This window comes from Syngnathus acus, unplaced genomic scaffold, assembly GCF_901709675.1.
Source record: "Syngnathus acus unplaced genomic scaffold, fSynAcu1.2, whole genome shotgun sequence".
In the NCBI taxonomy this organism is placed as follows: Eukaryota; Metazoa; Chordata; class Actinopteri; order Syngnathiformes; family Syngnathidae; genus Syngnathus; species Syngnathus acus.
In genome coordinates this window covers 34502-40706 of record NW_023590221.1, presented here as the reverse complement: position 1 = coordinate 40706, position 6205 = coordinate 34502, and the positions used below count along the sequence as shown (strand labels likewise).

At 41.0% G+C, this 6205-nt stretch overlaps 1 long non-coding RNA gene across 1 annotated transcript; it reads left to right on the top strand.

Annotated features, from left to right (window-relative positions):
* The first annotated feature begins 824 nt into the window (after positions 1-824).
* Positions 825-2230, top strand: LOC119118832. Its single transcript, XR_005096985.1, has 2 exons — positions 825-922; positions 1753-2230. It is a non-coding gene; the product is annotated as an uncharacterized LOC119118832 (long non-coding RNA).
* The last annotated feature ends 3975 nt before the right edge of the window (positions 2231-6205 follow it).

Sequence of the window (6205 nt, the reverse complement as noted above, 5' to 3'; positions counted from 1 at the left end):
AAGGTTAGAGCTAGGGCTAGGGTTAGGACTCTCACCCCAGCGACCTGAGTTCAAGTCTCAGTGGAAAAAAATGGCCAAAAAGAAAGGTGAGGGGTTAGAGCTAGGGTAAGAGCTAGGATTAGGGTTAGGGTTAGGTTTAAGGTTAGAGCTAGGGTTAGGGTTAGGAATAGGGTAAGAGCTAGGATTAGGATTAGAGCTAGGGTTACGGTTAGGATTAGGGTAAGAGTTAGGGTTACAGTTAGGGTTAGAGCTAGGGTTAGGGTTAGGAATAGGGTAAGAGCTAGGGTTAGAGCTAGGGTTAGGGTTAGGAATAGGGTAAGAGGTAGGGTTAAGGTTAGAGCTAGGGCTAGGGTTAGGGTTAGGAATAGGGTAAGAGGTAGGGTTAAGGTTAGAGCTAGGGCTAGGGTTAGGGTAAGAGGTAGGGTTAAGGTTAGAGCTAGGGCTAGGGTTAGGACTCTCACCCCAGCGACCAGAGTTCAAGTCTCAGTGGAAGAAAATGGCCAAAAAGAAAGGTGAGTTTGTAAAACTGCAGTTTAAGGTCAGTACTCGTTTTCAATATTGATTTTTATTTATTTTTTAATTCCACCACTTTTAAATAGTCCATTACATTCATATCTGCTCCTGTCTAGTATTTACCAAAATCCAAATTTGGTTCCAACAAGATTGGTTCTACAGGACATTATTGTAATAAATAACTCCTTATGAGCACAAGTGTAGATAGTTTTTTTTTCTCTTTAGTTTGCTGTTAGAAACTGTACCCTTGATCCGTGTGTTTGCTGTCCTAATAAGATAAGTTTAACATATTTTTTTCTGTACTTAAAAATCATCATTTCAGATGGGCTGATGCCAGAAGTCATAGAAGTGACCTCTTGTACCTTCACATCTCGTGACCCAAGTAATGAAAAGTCTGCCAAAAAGTGAGGTGAGTTTGGAGTAATCCTTTTCAATATATAACTTTATCACGGTTGCTTTTAAATTGTCCAATTGTTACTACTGTATCAGTATCTAATTATCCTCACATATGCTGCTTACTAAGATTTAGATGACCCAATATATTAAACACCACGACTTTTTTTCTTAGACATGTAAGGTCTAAAGTTTAGACCTTTATTCAATCATAGTTGAATTTTGTGATAAAATGAAAATTAACCCATCCAAATTTATTTATATCATCTTTGTTTGTCTATGTGTAGCACGTTATCAAAGCAAATTCCCCATACATGTAAAACACTGTCTGAAAAAAGTTTTTTTCAGATTTTTATTTTCCCTGATTTTGCAACAACTTGTATCTGTTCTTAATGGTTTTGTCAGAGAAATGGTGCATCCCAATGTGCTGCCTGTGCAACCTCTGTAGGGGCCAGGAATTGCTTCATCTACCAGCAGTGACACTCTGGTCAAATGCAAAACTGCTTAAAAGTAGTCAAGAAAATGAGAGACCTCTTTCCCCCACCCCCAAAACTGGGGCCATTCTAATATTGCCCTTTTGTGCATCTATTTTTAATTTTGTTAATATGAAAACAGCTGACACTGAAGACCACCGAGCGACTTAAATGACCGGATTAATATCCCAGATAATAACTGATTTACTTATGTCTATTGTGGGCTCATCACCGTTGACAAAGATAGTTGACTTTTTAAAATATCTCATTTAAATTATTTTGTCGGACTATTGTACATAAAGTGAATGTATTCTTTATGCAGTCTTGTTCTAATTAAGTTGTCAACTAAAAAGTGCTCTTCTTATGCCCTTAGGTAAAGAAAAAGTTGTGAAAAGAAGCTGGACCCCAGAGGAATGTGCTGCAGTAAATAAACATTTAAGGAAGTATATATTGACAAATCAGGTTCCTGGTAAGTTTGACTGCGAGAGATGCATTGCTGCAGAACCACAAGCACTGAGTAACAGAGACTGGAAAGCTGTTAAGTACTTTGTCAAAAATAGAATAACCACCATGAGGAGAAAATATGAGTGAAAGAGCTTCCCTTAACAGAGGTAGAAACACATGGCTGGTCCTGTTTCACCATTTGTTCACTATTTGTCATGTGTGTATAGGTGGACCTCTTAAGGTTGAAATATTAAAAGCGAGCCCCATAACTGACTAAAAATCTCATGTGTGTAAAGGTGGACCCCGCAAAGCCTGAAGGTTAGAAACAGGCCCCACATGTGACTGAAAAACTGACATGTAAAATAAAGTTTTGAATTGTGTTTATTGAAAGTGATTTTTAGTAACAAGATTTTTTTTGAGACTTGCCTGATTTTTTTCATAGTTCTTGGACCACTAGAAAGGGTGGACCCCACAACTCAGTAAAGTACTTTGGGTCCTGCAGAGGGAGGTTAACAAGGATGCGTGTGTGTGTGTGTGTGTGTGCGTGTGCGCGCGTGTGTGTGTGCGCGTGCGTGTGTGCGCGTGCGTGTGTGTGTCTATTCCATGGTGTTATGATTAGCACTCTGGACTCTGAATCCCGTGATCCGAGTTTTAAGTTTCAGTGGGACCTCAAATATTTAGTCAAATAGTATTTGATAAAGTAATCAATCACATGTTCTCCGAGTTACATATACGGTCATATGCAAAAGTATTATTTGTATGCAAAATCTATTTCAAGATTTTCCTTTATCAAAGTCAAAAGTCAAAGTCAAAGTCTGCTTTATTGTCAATTTCTTCACATTCCAAGACACACAAAGAAATCGAAATTACGTTCCCACTATCCCACGGTGACAAGACATAGTACACAATATACATACAAGTAAACAACACGAAAAATAAAAACAAGAAGGCACAAACAATGAATAAATAAGAGTGATGAATAAATAATAAATAAATAAATAACATAATAAATAAGAGGAGCAAAAATGGAGCAAGTGTGCATACAGCAGACAGTCAGAATATACCGCAAAAGTACAGGACGCTACGCAGAAGGGGGGAGAGAGTTCAGGATCATAACAGCCTGGAGTATGAAGCTGTTGGTGAGTCTGGTGGTGCGGAAGCGCAGGCTCCTGTACCTCTTCCCAGAGGGCAGAAGATCAAACAAAGAGTGAGCGGGGTGACTCACATCACTCACGATCGCAGTCGCCTTGCGGGTGAGATGGGAGGTGTAAATGTCCTTCAGGGAGGGGAGTGAAGCACCAATAATCTTACCAGCTGTGTTCACTATGCGCTGCAGGGCCTTCATGTTGTATTCAGTGCAGCTACCACCCCAAACAGCGATACAACTGGAGAGGATGCTCTCAATGGTGCCACGGTAGAATGTAGTCATGACGGCCGGAGGAGCACTTGCTCGCCTGTTCAGAGGCAATATCAGTAAAATATATCATATAGCGGACAGACACAATGATATTTGAGAAGTGAAATGAAGTTTATGGGACTTTCAGATTTGTCAAGAAGAATGGTGAAATATACCTTCAACCAGAATCCACACTCATTGGAAGCTATAGGAAGTGTCTAGAGCAGTGATTCTTAACCTTGTTGGAGGCACTGAACCCCACCAGTTTCATATGCCCATTCACCGAACCCCTCTTTTGTGAATATATATTTATTTTTTTCAAATTGAAGACAGAGATGTTTTTACTGGTGCACAAAATGAGCCGTGCATAAACATCACCTTGTTCAAAGAATAGAACCAACACAATGCATGAATTCACAACAAATGACATACCAGCAAATCAGTGTGACTTCTGCTGTTGCCTTTGCGAGACCAGTTCAGATATGCGAATTTATTAATCAGGTGTGTTTGGACCTCCGGAGTGGAGGCTCTGCCGAACCCCTGAAACCGACTCACCGAACCCCTAGGGTTCGACCGAACCCAGGTTAAGAACCACTGGTCGAGAGGCTGTTATTTCTGCAAAAGGAGGATCTACTAAATATTGATATTGAAATATTGTCATTTTTCTCTTGGGGTGCCCAAATTTATGTACCTGCCTACTTTTGATGAAATAATGATTGCACACTGTCTGCAAATCCAATCAACTTCATTTCACTTCTCAAATATCACTGCCGCCATCCACCGTGTATGGATTCGGGCTCGCGCCCAAAATTGAATTGGGCTAGTTGATCAACAGCAACGTTTTAAAGAAGGGCTTGTCTGGGAGTTGAACCCAGGACCTCCGACACCCAAAGCAAGAATCATACCCCTAGACCAACGAGTCATGACGGAAGCTTGCAGACCATGTTACATTCCGTGTAACGTTGGCCTGTCAAACGCTCCACATAATGATAGACAACAGTGTTTCCAAGAAGAGATCGTCCGGGAGTTAAACCCAGGTAATGATGCACCCTAAGCGAGAATCATTCCCCTGCACCGATGAGCTCCATAGTCGACCAGCTGACCCCGTTACATTCCGATTGGTAGCCCATGGACCTGAAGACTGAATGTCAGTGATTAATGGAATAAATGGAATCTGGTTGGCCTAAGGCTCCTAATTCCCTAACTGCAAGCTCTAACGCTAACTCTAAAACCAGAACAATAACCAAACCCTAATAATTAACCCCTAACCTGCTAACTCGCTAACGGTAACCCCCTCACCTTTAACCCTAACCTCTAATGCGCCCCCTAAAGGTAGTGCCCTCTAAACTTGAAGGCAGGCATATACGAAAAAGACCAGCAGATTGCCCCATTTCAGTACTGTTTTAATAACGTTTACAGATGGTTAAAATCCACATAATAGTTATAAGCGCATGTGTTCTGTGAGCGTTCCCCTTTCTGCTTCCTCCCTTTCCTTTCTCCCGCCAAGCAGTCCATCTTGCCCCAACACAGGGCATGTTCCTTGTTAGTATCGTGGATAGTATCTCTGCTTGTCGCGTGAAAGACTGGGGTTCGGTTTTCAACCCAAGTGCGTTAACCTATGTTTGCAGCAGAGTTATTAGAGAGCTGCATTGGTTGTGCGTGCATCTTAAGTGAGTGACCTGTTAGTTTTTCAAAATGAACTCAAACTTTTATCTGTAGCCACCTTCTACTAAATCACTGGTCCCCAACCTTTTTTGCGCCACGGACCGGTTACGTGTCAGAAATATTTTCGTGGACCGGCCTTTATATAAATAAATAATACATTTATATACTATGTGCCTTCTTATTTTTACTTTGTGTATTGTTTACTTGAATGTTTTGTTTGTCTGTGGACCAATTGGGTGTAATATGTCTTGTCTCCACCGTGGGATAGTAGGAAACGCAGTTTCAATGTCTTTGTATGTCTTGACATGTGAAGAAATTGACAATAAAGCAGACTTTGACTTTGACTTTGATAATGCGTTACAGTAGTCCAGGCGCGACATAATAAACGCATGTATAATAGTTTCCGCATCACGAGACAATCGGACGAATCTTACAAATATTACGGAGGTAAAAAAGCGCAATTTTAGTTATGTTCTTATTGTGCTTTTGAAAGGAGAGCGTTTGGTCAAATGTTACCCCGAGATTAGTTACAGTATCGCTCTGAGTGATAGTACAGTTATCCATAGTTATAGTGGTTTCCTTAAATAAGTGGTGATAACAAGCTGGACCAATTATCAACATCTCAGTTTTATCTGGGATAAGACGAAGGAAATTGAGAGACATCCATTGCTTGATCTCCGCAAGGCACGCCTCAAGATTACAACAGTCCTGCGGATTTGTCATCGATAACGGCATATATAATTGAGTGTCATCCGCCTAACATTGAAAACTAATGTTATATTTACGTATTATGTCCCCAAGCGGAATCATATACATATTAAATAGAATTGGTCCGAGTACCGATCCCTGCGGGACACCACAAGTGACGTTATAGAGCTCAGAGGTCGCATTACCATGGACTACTCGTTGTTTTGCTACGAATGGGAGATTTGAAACCGGCCTATAATTACTGAGACAGTCCGGGTCGAGATTTGGTCGCTTAAGTAGCGGTTTAATGATAGCGGTTTTAAAGGCTGTCCAGAGGAGACAGACAGATTAATTATATTTAAGACGGACGGTCCTAAAATTTGAAGTAATTCTTTAAATAGTTTGGCTGGGAGCGGGTCGAGTGAACATGTCGTTTGCTTAGCCGCACTAACCAATTGCGTGAGCCTTTCAACGGACACACTTTTAAAATTTGATAGGGTTATTGCATGTTCGTCAGCGCCGGTAATGGGCGGTCTCGACTGAGCGATTGGAACTGTCATCTTGATCTCATCCCTAATGGATTCAATCTTTCAAGCGAAAAATTTCATGAACCCGTCGGCTGAGTGGAAGGAGC